Source organism: Schistocerca americana, chromosome 10 (genome assembly GCF_021461395.2).
Source record: "Schistocerca americana isolate TAMUIC-IGC-003095 chromosome 10, iqSchAmer2.1, whole genome shotgun sequence".
Classification (NCBI taxonomy): Eukaryota; Metazoa; Arthropoda; class Insecta; order Orthoptera; family Acrididae; genus Schistocerca; species Schistocerca americana.
In genome coordinates, this window is record NC_060128.1 from 101395638 (window position 1) to 101412305 (window position 16668).

At 45.7% G+C, this 16668-nt stretch overlaps 1 pseudogene; it reads left to right on the forward strand.

Moving 5' to 3' along the window:
* Positions 1-7599: 7599 nt before the first annotated feature.
* On the forward strand, positions 7600-7717 carry LOC124552927 (annotated as a pseudogene).
* The last annotated feature ends 8951 nt before the right edge of the window (positions 7718-16668 follow it).

The following is a 16668-nucleotide window of genomic DNA, read 5'->3' on the forward strand; positions in this document are numbered from 1 at the left end:
CCCCCCCTCCTCCTCCTAATCGCTTACTGACCCTTTCCGCTGATTTACTTAACAAGGAACCAGAATCTCTGTGGATTTTCCGCCACATTTCTAGAGAGAGTTTCATTGTGGAAACTATTAAATGCACCTCGCATTGAAATCCTCACCAAATTTCGGGCCTCAGTAAAACTTCGCCAGTCTTAGAGATTTTGCGTTCGTCTAAATTATACTTGCCTTTTTCGGTGCTCCTGCAGCAGCTTTCTGTCGTGTTTTGTGTACCATGAGGAATCTGTTCCGTCTCTTATTAATTTATTTGGTATCTCTCGAGTGCTGTCGATACTATTTCTTTGAACTTAAGCCACATATGGTTTTCACTTACATAGTTTGGAAGCATTGGAGACTGTCTCTTAGAAAGACGTCAACAGAATCTTTAGTTGCTTTTATAAATAGATATATTTCGTGTTTAGTATTGGTGCAGTGCTTTGTTACGGAATTTAGCCTCGCCACGACTGTGTGTTCACTAATCCCTCTATCCATCGTGATGCTCAGGATTATTTGTGGCTAAGAGGTCAAGTGTGTTTTCGTAACCATTTGCATTTTGAATGGCCTCGTGAACTAATTCTTCAAAATAATTTTAAAAAAGCATTTAGAACAATTACGGAAGTTGTTTTCTATCTACAATAGGGTCTGAAAATGTATTTTTGTCAACATACGGAAGGTAGATTGAAGTCACTGCCACCTGTAATTGTATGAGTGGGGTACCTATTTGTGATGAGACTCAAGTTTTCTTTGAACTGTTCAGCAAGTTCTCATATGAGACCGAGGGTGGGTAAATGGAGCCAGTTATTAATTAATTCCGGTTGTCGAATATAACCTCTGCCCCTACTAAGTCAGAGGAACTATCTGCTTCAGTGTCGCTTGTGAACTCAAACACACATTACGTTATTTTTCCTCAAGTTGTGCTTCTAGTTTCTGTTGTAGTGCAGATCATTACAGTTACTGCTTTTCCCTCCAAAACCTAGGATGCTTTCTCTGTGACCCTGTAAATACCAGAGGTAAACAATGCAGAACAACAACGTTACGATACAAGCATAGCGTTCTGTATTACTTCATTTCCTTATTTCTAACATTTTAAAATTGTGCGTCGACTTTAGATGACATGTCAATCATAGATGTTCTTATCTCTATTTAGTGAACGTATTTTCAGTCATGTTTTGAATATTGTCCCGCTACACTTTATTAACTAATGTTTCGCCGCAAGGGATATCGCATTTTAGAGAGTAAATTAATATGGAGTATGTCGTTCTTCTTTTCAAACATTAACGTACTCATTTCTTCTTTCCTTATTGCCTTCTGGGCATGCAGTTGTAGTAATTAAAGTAGGCACAAATCCAGTGATGAAAAAGAAATGGATAGCGTACATTCGCATTCTCTTTACATCGTTCCTCTCTTGTTGCTCTCATGGCGATGGACTGTTTCTATCGCAATAAGTAAGCGTGAAAGGAAGGTACCGTGCAGACAGAGGGATCTATATTTATACTTGGCAGAACTATTTACATACTGACATAATCGTCGGTATTGCTTTCGTTTCCCAAAAGTTATAAATATTTAGATTTTGGAAAAGACGCTCTGTATTTGGCCAAGATGTCGAAGAAGAAGGTCCCTTACGTACTGGTTGTATCGAGTAAGATGTGGAGACGGCGGTTTGAAAGCGGACAGAAGAAGTACGAGGAAGGGCGTCCCTTACCTGAGGGATCGCTACTCAAGCTACCTGGCGAAGGGGCAAGTGTGGCAAATGTCCGGCGTGGCAAATGTCCGGCATTCCATTCAGTTAGGTAAAAAACTGACATGTATGAGTACTCTTCTGGTCTGTACAATCACAATTACGAGGTCCGCTCAAAAAATGGCAGAACAGTTGGAATTTCGCGCCAATGGTGTGCTGGAGCGAAATTCGGTTGGCATCCCTGTACACACCTGCGTTTAGTGTGTAATGCTGGAGGTTTCATTGTTGTATCGGCCGCTGTGGCCGAGCGCTTGAAGGTGCTTCAGTCCGGAACCGCACTGCTGCTACGGTCGCAGGTTCGAATCCTGCCTCGGGCATGGCTGTGTGTGATACCCTTAGGTTAGTAAGGTTTAAGTAGTTCTAAGTCTAGGGGATTGATGACCTCAGATGTTAAGTCCCGTAGTGGTTAGAGCCATTCTGTCAGTTATTGTTCAGTACTGCGTACGGTTTGCCTATTTCGAGATGACAGAGTTAGTGCAGCAGCGCGACTGCATCAAATGTTCCGTGAAACTCAAGAAAACCTTTACAGAGACACTAGAAGATGCAGGAAGCTTAGGTCATGAGTGTTTAAGCCGTATTTGGCGTTACGAATGGTTCACACAGTTTAAGAATGCCTGGACGGAAGTTAAAGACGATCCTCGTTCGGAATGACCTTCCACGTCTACCGACGACGCTCATTCAGGAACGTCAACGAAATTGTCGGGGTCGATCGAAGACTGGCTATCCGAGAGATTGCAAAAGAATGTAACGTTTCAGTTGGATCATGTCATGAAATCCTGACACAGCATCTCGGAATTTATCCTGTTGCCGTCAAGTTCGTCCCACGGCTCATGAGTCAGGACCAGAAAGATCTTCCACTCACAGTCTGTGAAGAGCTTTCGGATCACGCGGAAATGAGAACGAGGTGTTCCTTAAGAGAATAACAACGGGTGATGATACGTGGGTCTACGGTTATGATGTTAAGACGTAGATTCATTCTTCACAACGAGTCGAAACCGTTCTGAAAAAAAAAAAAAAAAGGTCTCACCAGATCAACTCTGGGGCCGTGCTGATAGTTTTCTTTGACTTTGAGGGGTTAGTTCATTATGAATTCATGCCACAGGGAACAAATTGTTAATCGGTGGTACCACCGGGATGTGTTGCGACGACTGCGAAAAAATGTGAGTGACTGTTGCACAAAGACCAGAGAGCTCAATAGCATACGAAAAACCTCATTGAGTCGAAACTTCCCGGCAGCTTAAAACTGTGTGCCTGACCGAGACTCGAACTCGGGACCTTTGCCTTTCGCGGGCAAGTACTCAACTATCTGAGCTACCGAAGCACGACTCACGCCCGGACGTCACAGCTTTACTTCTGCCAGTATCTCGTCTCCTGCCTTCCAAAACTTTACAGAAGCTCTCCTGCGAACAATGCCCCAGGCTGTGGCTAAGCCATGTCTCCGTAGTATTCTTTCTTTCAGGAGTGCTAGTTCTGCAAGGTTCGCATGAGAGCTTCTGTAAAGTTTGGAAGGTAGGAGACGGGGTACTGGCAGAAGTAAAGCTGTGAGGACGGGGCGTGAGTCGTGCTTCTGTAGCTCAGATGGTAGAGCAGTTGCCCGCGAAAGGCAAAGGTCCCGAGTTCGAGTCTCGGTCAGGCACACAGTTTGAATCTCCCAGGAAGTTTCATATCAGCGCACACTCCGCTCCAGAGTGAAAATCTCATTCTGGCTCATTGAGTCGGTTTGAGGTAACATAAGATAAGAAATTTCATGTTAATTTCGTACTAGTAATGTCTAGTTTCACTAGCTGTCGATAGCTGTTAAACAATTACAGTGAATGGAACGAAAAAAAAAAAAATAGGAAGTACAACTTCTGATATATCGCCGTCGGAAAAAAAAAGTTCAGTGTGTTTACGAACTGGCAAAATATTCTCTTCCTTGTGTGCTGTGATTCGCCTAAATCTCTTTGCACTGTCTCGAGCGATTTAGGAGTTATGAGGGATGTAGTGAACATTTCATTCCCGGGGGCATGAGAGCAGGAATGAACGCACTACATTGGATCCATTTTCTCGAGCTCGGAGACAGATTGAAACCTATTGTAAAGAAAAATTCAATATGTCAGCTGATTTAATACGCAGCAACAAATGGTGTAATATGCTCCAAACGCAAAATTATAGTGTGGTGTCACCGCCAGACACAACACTTGCTAGGTGGTAGCCTTTAAATCGGCCGCGGTCCGTTAGTATACGTCGGACCCGCGTGTCGCCACTATCAGTGATTGCAGACCGAGCGCCGCCACACGGCAGGTCTAGAGAGACTTCCTAGCACTCGCCCCAGTTGTACAGCAGACTTTGCTCGCGATGGTTCACTGACAAATTACGCTCTCATTTGCCGAGACGATAGTTAGCATAGCCTTCAGCTACGTCATTTGCTACGACCTAGCAAGGCGCCATTATCAATTGCTATTTACCTTGTGATGCATGTGCCGTCAGACCGATGTTCACCAATTACGGATTAAAGTTAAGTATTCCAGCAGCTTCGTACATTATTTGCTAGTCTCAATTACTTTACCTGTTCCAGACCTCACGCCAGCCTGCGTGAGCTTAAACGCGTGCCTTTCGGCTTCCTCTCATAGTGACTTGGCTGTCTTGCCAAGTCACAGCACATAGTGATCCCTATTTTTCATTGCAAACTTCTCGAATTTTGCGCTGTGTCTTATTGAAATGTGTATATCACAATGAGTGTGACCAATAGCGAGATGATGAGCACTTCGCCACGAAGCTGACATATAACGCTACAGGCAAGGTAAATATTAAATATTTATATCTAATAGTTTCTGTAAAATCGTTTGTGAGAGATTAAAGGGTGTGCATGCTTCATTCTATCAGCGCAGAGCATCGCCAACCGGCGCCAGCAAAGTATGTGTACACGTCTCAATATCATTGGCACGCAAGTGTCAACTAAAAAGACTAGCAATAAGGCGGCAGAGCCCCGAGGGGGATATCCCGGACAGTAAATGTCATACGAGCATTTCAATATGCGGTGGACCCTCACGACACGTGCAGAACGTGCGCGTCGTGCTGTAATGTCGTGTCCCGTCACACGTGCTATACGCGTCTCAGTTTGCACTCAGCATTATCCAACTGGGGAAACGGGACGTACAGCTCAACGTGGCAGCCAAACCACCTGTCGGTTCTGGCGACTCATCACACCGTTGAGAGGTGAAGTCTGGCTTAAAACACAGACTGAAATACCCGTTGTCCAGGTATTCACCTTAAATTTGGAAATTTGTGGTAAGATCTTATTGGACCAAACTGTTGAGATCATCGGTCCCTAAGCTTACACACTACTTAATCTAACTTAAATTAACTTACGCTATGGACAACACACACACCCATGCCCGAGTAGGCGTTGGCAGTACATATCGGATCATACATAAGCAACAGTCTTTAGTCCTTCTATTACACTCCTGGAAATGGAAAAAAGAACACATTGACACCGGTGTGTCAGACCCACCATACTTGCTCCGGACACTGCGAGAGGGCTGTACAAGCAATGATCACACGCACGGCACAGCGGACACACCAGGAACCGCGGTGTTGGCCGTCGAATGGCGCTAGCTGCGCAGCATTTGTGCACCGCCGCCGTCAGTGTCAGCCAGTTTGCCGTGGCATACGGAGCTCCATCGCAGTCTTTAACACTGGTAGCATGCCGCGACAGCGTGGACGTGAACCGTATGTGCAGTTGACGGACTTTGAGCGAGGGCGTATAGTGGGCATGCGGGAGGCCGGGTGGACGTACCGCCGAATTGCTCAACACGTGGGGCGTGAGGTCTCCACAGTACATCGATGTTGTCGCCAGTGGTCGGCGGAAGGTGCACGTGCCCGTCGACCTGGGACCGGACCGCAGCGACGCACGGATGCACCCCAAGACCGTAGGATCCTACGCAGTGCCGTAGGGGACCGCACCGCCACTTCCCAGCAAATTAGGGACACTGTTGCTCCTGGGGTATCGGCGAGGACCATTCCCAACCGTCTCCATGAAGCTGGGCTACGGTCCCGCACACCGTTAGGCCGTCTTCCGCTCACGCCCCAACATCGTGCAGCCCGCCTTCAGTGGTGTCGCGACAGGCGTGAATGGAGGGACGAATGGAGACGTGTCGTCTTCAGCGATGAGAGTCGCTTCTGCCTTGGTGCCAATGATGGTCGTATGCGTGTTTGGCGCCGTGCAGGTGAGCGCCACAATCAGGACTGCATACGACCGAGGCACACAGGGCCAACACCCGGCATCATGGTGTGGGGAGCGATCTCCTACACTGGCCGTACACCACTGGTGATCGTCGAGGGGACACTGAATAGTGCACGGTACATCCAAACCGTCATCGAACCCATCGTTCTACCATTCCTAGACCGGCAAGGGAACTTGCTGTTCCAACAGGACAATGCACGTCCGCATGTATCCCGTGCCACCCAACGTGCTCTAGAAGGTGTAAGTCAACTACCCTGACCAGCAAGATCTCCGGATCTGTCCCCCATTGAGCATGTTTGGGACTGGATGAAGCGTCGTCTCACGCGGTCTGCACGTCCAGCACGAACGCTGGTCCAACTGAGGCGCCAGGTGGAAATGGCATGGCAAGCCGTTCCACAGGACTACATCCAGCATCTCTACGATCGTCTCCATGGGAGAATAGCAGCCTGCATTGCTGCGAAAGGTGGATATACACTGTACTAGTGCCGACATTGTGCATGCTCTGTTGCCTGTGTCTATGTGCCTGTGGTTCTGTCAGTGTGATCATGTGATGTATCTGACCCCAGGAATGTGTCAATAAAGTTTCCCCTTCCTGGGACAATGAATTCACGGTGTTCTTATTTCAATTTCCAGGAGTGTATGTCTGCAGTCACTAAGGAGCCATCATTTCATTCATTTGCATCCATTTTCAGTTTATAAAATGTGATATATGAAAAATGAGATATGTGTACTTTTAACAATAATATTTTTGTTGTGACAGTTAAGTCACAGTCGTCACAGTTATTACTTCTCGTTAATTAATAAGAGAGCTTTCAATACATAATGCAACACATGTTTTCTTGGCCAATTACGCTTGAAAAAACGCTTAATATGTTGTGTCACATCGTGGAATATTCCCGCTTTAGCCTCCACAGTTTCATGAAGTTCCGATAGTTGGCGACACTATACGTAGCCTTCAAAATGGTGTCTGAAACGGAAATGCGTTCAAAGCAGAGAGCTATTACTGAGTTTCTTTTGACGGAAAACCAGAGCATCGCAGATATTCATAGGCGTTTGCAGAATGTTTACGACGACCTGGCAGTGAACAAAAGCACGGCGAGCTGTTGGGCCTGGTCTGTCATCATAGCAACACAAGGTCCCGGAAACACTGTCTGACCTTCCACGTCCAGGCAGTGTTACGAAGGATCCACCATTTAATTCATTTGCGTCAGTGAATTCCCATTTTCAGTGTTATAAAACGTGATTCCTGCAATGATGGAACGTGTGGACACTCTCATTCAACGACATATCAGAACAACACCTCGCTGCACAACTGTAATTCTCTGGCGACAGTTTTGACACTCACTGTATGCCTGCTGGATTCCTCACAACCTAACAGAGGACCATAAAGAGCAACGAAGGACCATCTGTGTGGAATTGTCTGCGCATTACGAGGCTCATGGTGACAATTTTCCTGTCGAACGTTGTTTCAAGCGATCAAACATGGGTTCATCAATTCGAACCAGAAGCGAATAGGCAATCCTTGGACTGATTCCATACCACCTCTCCTCCGAAGAAAAAGTTCAAACCCAAACCCTTAGCTGAGAAATATTCATGAGTGTCTTCTGATACTGCCAACGGCCTTACCGCAGTGGTAACACCGGCTCCCGTCAGATCACCGAAGTTAAGCACTGTCGGGCTGGGCTAGCACTTGGATGGGTGACCTTCCGGTCTGCCGAGCGCTGATGGCAAGCTGGGTGCACTCAGCCTTTGTGAGCCAAACTGAGGAGCTACTTTACTGAGAAGTAGAGGCTCCAGTCTCGTAAACTGACATACGGCTGGGAGAGTAGTGAGCTGACCACATGCCCCTCCATATCCGCATCCAGTGACACCCCTGGGCTGACACGGCTGCCGGTCGCTACCGTTGGGCCTTCATGGCCTGTTCAGACGGAGGTAAGTTAAGTCTTCTGATACTCTGATGGGGCTATTCTGTTTAATGCGCTCCATCATCGTATACAACTATCAACTCTGAAGTACATTGTCCTAATTGTGCTACCCCAGAAACTGAAGAAACGATTTCAGCGTGTACGTCGCCACAAAAGTGCAGTCCTTGTCCATGAAGATACAAGGCCTCACACGAAACTGCGCACCCGAGAGAAGGTCACAAAACGTCGTTGGACTATGTTTCCTCGTCCATCCTACAGCCTTGATCTCGCACCTTCCGACTTCTATCAGTTTGTCCCAATGAAGGACTCACTCGTCTGGGAGCAGTATGTGGTAGATAAAGAGATTATTGGTGCAACAGACGTTGGCCCCGACGTCAACCAGTGGAGTGGTACCCAGCGCGGATACATGCCTTCCTAGTAAGGTTGCGTAAGGCTGTCTCACTGAACGGACATTGTGTCGAAAAACAGGGTTTTGTAGCCAAAAGAGAGAGGAGTAATCTGTTTTAGAGAAATGCTGAATAAAACAAAGCTGCTCTTAGAAAAAAGTAAATAGTTACATTACTCATTGAACGTCCTTCGTAACCCCTGAGCCACAAGAGAGAGGGTTTTGACAGAGACGCTGGCGAATGGTCCAGCACGCTACGCCTGGTGCGAAAAGGGGGTGAGGGGGAGTGGGATTGGATTGGCTGCTTGTACATAGCGGTGGAGTCGGAGTACATACGAGTGCTATTCCTCCATAATATTAGACAACTAATTGAGGTTCCTTAATTTGGGAGTTCTAAGTTGGTTTAATCAAGGGTTTCTTATTAGCTTTGAGTCACTATCTTGCCTGATACCAGCAAGTGATTTCCTTAGAAGCATCGCTGGCAATACAAGATTTGTGGGACATTCAGGTGATATCTAAAAGTAAGGCAGTCTTGAAGCGCCACGGAACCGACTGACCACCGGGTCATCCTCAACCATTAAGCGTCACCAAATACGGAGGGAAATGTGGTCAGCACAATTCTCTCCTGGCTGTTGTCAGTTTTCGTCACCAGTGACGCAACTTCTCAGTCAAGTAGCTCGTCAACTGCCCAAGCAAGGGATGGGTGAACCCCGTTTGCCAATAGCATTCGGGAGACCTGGATGGTGATCCATGAAAGCTCTAGCCAAGCCGAACAGCGCTTAACTTTAGTGGTCTGACGGGAACCAGTGATAACACCGCGGCAGGGCGAAGGAAAAGAATTAGTAATAATCGATAATGATGTAATAAGTTTGATAACGAATACCAGCTTTGATCATTGGCATAATAACATGTTATTACACTACTGGACATTAAAATTGCTACACCACGAAGACGACGTGCTATAGACGCGAAATTTAACCGACAGAAAGAAAATACTGTCATATGCAAATGGTTAGCTTTTCAGAGCATTCACCCAAGGTTGGCGCCGGTGGCGATACCTACAACGTGCTGACATCAGGAAAGTTTCCAACCGATTTCTCATACACAAACAGCAGTTGAAGGGCGTTGCCTGGTGAAACGTTGTTGTGATGCCTCGTGTAATGAGTAGAAGTGGGTACCATCACGTTTCCGAATTTGATAAAGGTCGGATTGTAGCCTATTCCGAAGGCGGTCTATCGTATCGCGACATTACTGCTCGCGTTGGTCGAGACCCATGACTGTTAGCAGAATATGGAATCGGTGGGTTCAGGAGGGTAATGCGGAACGCCGTGCTGGATCCCAACGGTGTCGTATCACTAGCAGTCGAGATGACAGGCATCTTATCCGCATGGCTGTAACCGATCATGCAGCCACGTCTCGATCACTGAGTCAACAGATGGGGACGTTTGCAAGACAACAACCATCTGCACGAACAGTTCGACGACGTTTGCAGCAGCATGGAATATCAGCTCGGGGACCACGGCTGCGGTTACCCTTGACGCTGCATCACAGACACGAGCGCTTGCGATGTGGTACTCAACGACGAACCTGGGTGCACGAATGGCAAAACGTCAATTTTTCGGATGAATCCAGGTTCTGTTTACAGCATCATGATGGTCGCATCCCTGTTTGGCGACATCGTGGTGAATGCACATTGGAAGCGTGTATTCGACATCGCCATACTGGCGTATCACACAGCGTGATGGTATGGGGTGCCATTGGTTACACGTCTCAGTCGCTTCTTGTTCACATTGACGACACATTGAACAGTGGACGCTACATTTCAGATGTGTTAGGACCCGTGGCTCTACCCTTCATTCAATCCCTGCAAAACCCTACATTTCAGCAGGATAATGCACGACCGCATGTTGCAGGCCCTGTACGGGCCTTTCTGCATACAGAAAATGTTCGACTGCTGCCCTGGCCAGCACGTTCTCTAGATCTCTCACCAATTGAAAACGCCTGGTCAATGGTGGCCGAGCAACTGGCTCGTCACAATACGCCAGTCACTACTCTTGTTGAACTGTCGTATCGTGTTGAAGCTGCATGGGGAGCTGTACCTGCACACGCCATCCAAGTTCTGTTTGACTCAATGCCTAGGCGTATCAAGGCCGTTATTACGGCCATAAGTGGTTGTTCGGGGTAGTTTTCTCAGGATCTATGCACCCATATTTCGTGAAAAGTAATCACATGTCGGTTCTAGTATAATATATTAGTCCAACGAATACCCGTTTATCACCTGCATTTCTTCTTCGTGTAGCAAATTTAATGGCCAGTAGTGTAATTACAGTATGTTGCACCATCCAAACGGAAACATGTATACATAATGGGAAATGACTGAGCACTTTTGCCAATATGGGAGTTAGTCTCGTCGGATATCGCTATCTCCAGTAGTTCCCTCACCGCGATATAACAGAATTTTGTCAGTTTCCAGAACGTAGGTGTCTTAGCATTGTAGTAATAAAGGGGTTGGACAGAAATACCCAAAGACCAAAAACACAACAGGTTACTGCGTTCAGTACGGCGCAGCAAACCTGTTAGCATGCAAAACAGCTTCCCGTTGTCTCAGCAGGAATAAATACAGGTCATGTATGGTATCTCATATAGTTCTGGTTTAAAAAAAGTGGCATATTCAGGTAAATATGACGGAGGTGCATAGCGATATTGTACCCTCCTCTCAAAAATAGACCACCAACGCTCAATAATATTGAGATCTAGTTACTGTCGTAGCCAGGGGAGATGCGGCAATTGAAACTTGTGCTCACACAACCAGTCATGGGTGGTGGGAACTATATGAACACGGGCGTTGTCGTCTTGGAACGCAGCGCCGCCATTGGGTAACAAACACTGTACCGTGAAATGGACCTGGACAGCCAAAAAGGTCACATAATTGTTGGGTGTAATGCTACATTGCAGTGCAGCTATTGCCACTCTGGAATACCGGCATATGGCTGCCCAAATCATAACCGAACGCACATCATGTACCAGTGCTCAAAAATGGCTCTGACAAGGGAACCTCACCATCGCACCCCCCTCAGATTTAGCTATAAGTTGGCACAGTGGATAGGCCTTGAGAAACTGAACACAGGTCAATCGAGAAAACAGGAAGAAGTTGTGTAGAACTATGAAAAAATAATAAGCAAAATATACAAACTGAGTAGTCCATGCGAAAGACAGACAACATCAAGGATAGTGTGAGCTCAGGAATGCCGTGGTCCCTTGGTTAGCGTGAGCAGCTGCGGAATTAGAGGTTCTTGGTTCAAGTCTTCCCTCGAGTGAAAAGTTCAATTTTTTATTTTCAGACGACTGTTTTGCGAAGCTGCACAGGTACACAGAGCAGTATTGTTTACGTGATCGTGTGTCATTTATCAAAGTTCAGGCACTCACACATAATCAACTTAGCTCTCCAAAATTCCAGGACATGTTCAGATCTGCTTGGACATATGCAGGATTTGACGGTCTACACACGGAAAAATTTGAAAACGTTAAAAACATATGTTTTGACAGAGCACAGGGAAAACTGCGCGACTGTGAAACTGTTGCATTCATTTGTTGCAGTTTATGTGACAATCTCTTATGTTTTCATCACTTTTTTTGGAGTGATTATCACATCCACAAGAAACCCTAAATCGGGCAAGGTAGAGGAATCTTTTTACCCACTCGCCAAGTCTACAAGTTAGGTGGGTCGACAACATATTCCTGTTATGTGATGCACATGCCGTCACCAGTGTCATATAGAATCTATCAGACGTGTTTTCCTGTGGAGGAATCGGTTGACCTATGACCTTGCGATCAAATGTTTTCGGTTCCCATTGGAGAGGCACGTCCTTTCGTCTACTAATCGCACGGTTTTGCGGTGCGGTCGCAAAACACAGACACAATACTTATTACAGTGAACAGAGACGTCAATGAACGAACGGACGGATCATACCTTTGCGAAAATAAAAAAAGTAAACTTTTCACTCGAGGGAAGACTTGAACGAAGGACCTCTCGTTCCGCAGCTGCTCACGCTAACCACGGGACCACGGCGCTCCTGAGCTCACACTGTCCTTGATGTAGCGTATGTTGCACATGGACTACTCAGTTTGCATATTTTGCTTATTTTTCTTATAGTTCCAGATAACTTCTTCCTGTTTTCTCGACTGATCTGTGTTCAGTTTTTCAAGGTCTATCCACTGTGTCAACTTATAACTAAATCTGAGGGGGGTGCGATGGGGAGGTTTCCTTGTGAGCACTATGGGACTTAACATCTGAGGTCATCAGTCCCGTAAAACGTAGAACTACTTAAACCTAACTAACCTAAGGACATCACACAGATCCATGCCCGAGGCAGGATTCAAACCTCCAACCGTAGTGGTCGCGCAGTTCCGGACTAAAGCGCCTAGAACCACGCGGCCACAGCGGCCAGCGTTTCATTGTTGGCTCGTAAATTCGGTCAGAAGTAGGAAAAAATGAGAACAAGAATTACCCGACTGAGCGGATTTTTTTTCATTGCACCAAAGTCGAGGATTTATGGCTTTGGTGCCACGTTTTCCTGTTACGCTCATCTGCGTGACTGATGTGTGTTTTTGGAGTTCCAGATCGCCCTGAAATTCACTGCTTATGCAGTTCCCTTCGTGTTGGTTTGATGTTGACAGGGTTTAACGAGTGCGACTTTGGATGCTGCCGTGACTTTCGCAGTCGAGGTCCTCTTATTTTTTGTCACAAACCCCCTCACCATTCCTCAACACTCTTTCGCCCACGTTGTGACTTAGGAGATTATGTCTCTCTGCTTCCCCTGTATGTGGTATAAATCTTGGATATGATGTCTCTAGAAACACCAGACAATGCGGCTGACTTGGTTACGGAACCACACACAATACGAACAATAACAATTAGCCCATGTTCGAAGTCTCTTGTTGTTGTTGTTGTGGTCTTCAGTCCTGGAACTGGTTTGATGCAGCTCTCAATGCTACTCTATCCTGTGCAAGCTTCATCATCTCCCAGTACCTACTGCAACCTACATCCTTCTGTATCTGCTTAGTGTATTCATCTCTTGGTCTCCCTCTACGATTTTTACCCTCCACACTGCCTTTCAACACCAAATTGGTGATCCCTTGATGCCTCAGAACATGTCCTACCAACCGATCCCCTCTTCTAGTCAAGTTGTACCCCAAACTTCTCTTCTTCCCAGTCCTATTCAATACCTCCTCATTAGTTGTATGATTTACCCATCTAATCTTCAGCATTCTTCTGCAGCACCACATTTCCCAAGCTTCTATTCTCTTCTTGTCCCAATTAGTTATCGTCCATGTTTCACTTCGATACGTGGCTACACTCCATAGAAATACTTTCAGAAACGACTTCCTGACACTTAAATCTATACTCAATGTTAAGAAATTCCTCTTGTTCAGAAACGCTTTCCTTGCCATTGCCAGTCTACATCTTATATCCTCTCTACTTCGACTATCGTCAGTTATTTTGCTCCCCAAATAGCAAAACTCCTTTACCACTGTAAGTGTCTCATTTCCTAATCTAATTCCCTCAGCATCACCCGACTTAATTCGACTACATTCCATTATCCTCGTTTTGCTTTTGTTGATGTTCATCTGATATCCTCCTTTCAAGACACCATCCATTCCGTTCAACTGTCCTTCTAAGTCCTTTGCTATCTCTGACAAAATTACAATGTCATCGGCGGACCTCAAAGTTTTTATTTCTTCTCCATGGATTTTAATACCTACTCCGAATTTTTGTTTTGTTTCCTTCACTGCTTGCTCAATATACAGATTGAATAACATCGGGGAGAGGCTGCAACCACTGCTTCCCTTTCTTGCCCCTCGACTCTTATAACTGCCATCTGGTTTCCGTACAAACTGTAAATAGCCTTTCGCTCCCTGTATTTTACCCATGTCAACTTCATAATTAGAAAGGTCAACATTGTCTCTTAGCTCCTGTGTAATGCATGCACAACTACGGAACGAGTGACTCTTGCAAGGAATTTTTAGCGTATTGCAGCCCCGTTACCAACTGTGATAGACTAATATATTGAAGAATCCGCCTCAGTTGCGCAAATTTTCTGGTCTTTACCAGGTTTCGGCAAAATTAATCTAGCCTTCTTCAGAAGCATAAAATTACTGTAACATGTCAGCGTAAGGCACAGTCAACATTGAAATTAGAACCTGTAGTACTGTGGTACCATGTCGAATTAAAACCACTTAACTGAAGTCCAGTTAAGTGGCCAAGAGATGCCAGGGCTGGACTTCAGTTAAGTGGTTTTAATTCGACATGGTACCACATTACTACAGGTTCTAATTTTAATGTTGACTGTGCCTTACTCTGGCATGTCACAGTATTTTTATGCTTGTCAAGAAGGCTAGATTAATTTAGCCGTAACCTGGTAAAGACCAGAAAATTTGCGCTACTGAGGCGGATTCTTCAATATAGGGGAAGGCGGGGCAAGATGGGGAAGCTAAATTTAAACCCTTACAAAAGGGTCAAATATGAACAAATTCAAATAGGTTTGGTTATAATTTGTTTACTTAATCATTGAATTACAACAGAATGCAAAGAAACCTGCTAACTTGTTAAATTTAGTTAGAAATATATCTATTTGAAACATAAACTACCAATTCCCTGTCTTGCCCCATATGCGGGTTAAGATGGGGAACTAACATGAGTTCATCCCTAAAGCTTAAATAAGGACTGGAATAACGATATCATGTGACGATAAGGTTTCGAAACATGGTTCTGCGAATTTTAGAATCAGGTATTGCGTTTTATTTAGGCCTCTTACTTTCGCATAGTACACAAGTGTGGATAGCCTCGTCATCATCAAAATGGTTCAAATGGCTCTGAGCACTATGGGACTTAACATCTATGGTCATCAGTCCCCTAGAACTTAGAACTACTTAAACCTAACTAACGTAAGGACATCACACAACACCCAGTCATCACGAGGCAGAGAAAGTCCCCGACCCCGCCGGGAATCGACCCCGGGAACCCGGGCGTGGGAAGCGAGAACGCTACCGCACGACCACGAGATGCGGGCGTCATCATCACTTTCTATCCCTGCACAAGTGTCGTGGGCCCAGCGTCCGCAGTTAATACACCGTATCCAGCCTCCTTCAGAGAAGTCATAGCAGTATAAACATTCTTCACGCTCTTCCTCGTTGTCATTCGACCTCTGTTTACCCTTGAGCATGAAGGTGTGGTTAAGACGTCAGTAACATTCGTCACTTTTTCGTTGTCATTATGTCCATTTGGTGGTATTCCAGGTTTATTAAACGTCTTTGAGAAGAGTTTTCGTTTACATGCAGCACGTTTTGAGACTCCTTTTCGTTTCATTTCTTCAGATAGTTCACTCCTATAAGGAGATTCGGTTAAAACAATGGGTTTTCCACGCCTGTTAAATGGTTTCCTCTAGGTTTTTTATCCACCTTTGGAATAGCTAACACGATTTCAGGGCTGGTAACCTGAAAGTTAGACGAAACAGAGGCTTGATCGTCAGTTGTTAATTGTTCAGGTGTTTTACGTCTTGACAACATCTCTGGTATTTGGTCTTCCGTTTCTGTAACTTCAGAAGTGTCAGCTTGTTGAATGTCTGTAGTTGAACGGGGACGTTAATCACCTTCCTGAAACACATTTCTGTTTACGGGCCAAATGCCTGTTTTCCGAAACCCGTTCACTGCTGTGGACATTGTAGCTGAATGAATGAAGGCTTTGCCGAATAAACTTCAACGTATAATGTACGTGTTCAAAACCCGCAGCGAGGTAAACACATGAGACGATAAGAACGTAAGGGTTGGACAAATAGTAGGGGCAAGACGGCGACGCTCCCCATCTTGCCCCACCCCGTCTTGCCCCCTACCATGCTGTCAGGTTATGTTACGCCTACATGAACACTATTTAGTGAACACCGACTACTGACACAGCAGTTTACTGTTAATAAGACGTACTGTTCAGTGCTATATATACAGTCTGGACAAATGTTTTAGGACCTCGAAAGGTGTAAAACATTGCAAATCAGTATAACAATTGTACGTACCTTGCATAGCTCACAGAAACCGTCGCGAAACTAAGGTTCAGCAATGTCAACACACTGAGACCTCTGTATTGATGATATTGACGTAGCTGTCCACAGATGGCAGCACTCTAACTGTAGCTTATAGCCCTTCCCTGTCTTACCCCACCTTCCCGTCTTGCCCTGCCTTCCCCTATTACATTTGCAAAGTATTGAGGACATTGCACAGATGTCATTCGAGTCTAATAGGACAGTGTAGCCTGCGGGCGTGACTAGCATCTCCATTTATGCTACAGCATGAGCACAGTGTGCGCAAAATGCCATGCCCG